The sequence below is a fragment of the Microtus oregoni genome, unplaced genomic scaffold (genome assembly GCF_018167655.1).
Source record: "Microtus oregoni isolate MIOR12 unplaced genomic scaffold, Mior012 000003F_ref0000135, whole genome shotgun sequence".
In the NCBI taxonomy this organism is placed as follows: Eukaryota; Metazoa; Chordata; class Mammalia; order Rodentia; family Cricetidae; genus Microtus; species Microtus oregoni.
In genome coordinates, this window is record NW_024543062.1 from 26,263,869 (window position 1) to 26,266,022 (window position 2,154).

Genomic DNA, 2,154 nt, shown 5'->3' on the forward strand with positions numbered 1-2,154 from the left:
CTTTGTAGACCAGGCTGGCCTCGAACTCACAGAGATCGCCTGCCTCTGCCTCCCAAGTGCTGGGATTAAAGGCATGCACCACCACCGCCCGGCCCCTCCCCTCTTCTTTTGTTCCCTTTCCCCTAATAAAAGCCCTCCACGTGAACTCTGCTGCAGGGTATTTCTCTAGTGCGCGGCCTTTTCTAAATTACAACAAAGGGTACTCAGGTAACAAACAGGGAGGTAAGTGATGGTGGACTGTCCTTTCCTGCCAGCTCTGGCATTTCTGCTGTCTTTGCCCCATACTGGGTATCTGGCTATAGCTATGGAAGGACGTATGTTAGTCAACTCATCACTATGGTAACAGAACATCTAAGATAAGCAACTTAACAAGAAGCAAGGTTTATTTGGGCTCACAGTTTGGGGGTTTCAGTCTATGGCCAAATGCCTGTGGTGATGGTGGGAAAGATACTAGCCTAGCATCCCACAATTTCTCTTTTTTTTTCTTTTTTAAAGATGTATTTATTTATTATGTACATAGTGCCTGCATGCCAAGAGACCGCACCAGACCTTATCACGGATGGTTGTGGACCCACCATGCGGTTGCTGGGAATTGAGCTCAGGACCTTTGGAAGAGCAGGCAATGCTTTTAACCTCTTTTCGAGACAGGGTTTCTCTGTGTAGCCCTGACCATCCTGGAAGTCACTCGGTAGACCAGGCCGGCCTTGAACTCAGAGATCCACCTGCCTCAGGCTCTTGAGTGCTGGGATTAAGGTGTGTGCTACCACCGCCCAGCTCCAAAAATCTTAAATAAGGAAATTATCTACTAAAATTCAAGAAAAAAAACCATAGAAATTAAAAGAGAAATAAGAAACAGAAAATACGATGAAAAGGATCCAACCCTCTCCAGTTCGCTTTCCAAATGAAGTCAACCTAACCTACGATCCCCAACCCCCATTTCACTTAGAGGCCACCCAGTCCTGCACAGGAGCTTCAGAATCAGCAGCTCAACCCAGAGATAAGGATCCAGGCTCTCCCGTAGCCCTAGTTCCAAGTTTAAAGAGAATGACCACAACGGTAGACAGACGACCATTAATCCTAGTGCTCAGTGGGAAACACACACCCTGGCTTTGACTGTGGCTGCGGAAATCTAGACAGACACCCCGCAGCAGAGGCTGGCACTGTCGACTCTGGCCAGCTAACAGTGGAATGAAACTGTCTGGGGACAGCTGCATATGAAGTCACCTGGGTGGGGTCTAAGGGTCGCCAGGCTGACAGCCAGCCTCCACTCCTCCAGCTCCATCTGCTTCCCCTTCAAGCTGCTGTTCCTACTGAAGGATCTCTGTTTACCAACAGAGCCCTTCGGGAACAACTGCTGGTCTTTCACCTCAAGGGTGCTCTGGGATGTGGAATACTAATTTTTCGAGGCTTCGTGGTGCCCAGTGACGGTCAAGATCATGTCCAAGAATGGCCCAGGTGACCTCTGAAGGCAAAGGTGCTTGCATCCTGGTCTTATCATTAATTCACAAAAGTACAACGTGGCCACTAGGCAAGGTGGAGGAAACATAGCTTGCTACTACCCCACCGAAGCCCTCCCCCTCTCTGCACCCACAGGCACAGCCCCTCCTGATGAAAACACACTTCCAAATCCAAAGGAGGCCACAGCTAAGAAAGTGTCCAGGTGGTGGCTCACGCCTTTAATCCCAGCACTTAGGAGATAGAGATGGGTGGATCCCCTGAGTTCAAGGCCAGCCTGGTCTACAGGGCAAGTTCCAGAACAGGCTCCAAAGCTACAGAGGAGGAAAAAACAAAACAAAAAGCGAAAACACCAAATACGTCTAAATGATTTCCATCATGGGACTGAGCTTCCCAGTAGGGTATTTCCCCAAAGCCATGAGAACTCAGACGACTGAGTACACCCACGGAAGCCTCTGCTTACCCTGGGCCTGGGTCACTGAGGTGAACTGTAACAAGGTGGGGTTTGTTGAATATGTAACACAAAGTGGGGTTCACTGCAGTGAGCAGGTAATAAAGTGGAGCTCACTGTGGTGAACGTGGCAGCAAAGTTTGGTTCACTCTGAAGAATCTTACAATGTGGGGATCACTGTAGTACCTGTGGTGATGGTGGGGCAGGCAGAAGGTAGAGAGCAGAGAAGAAACAGACCACATGGCAAC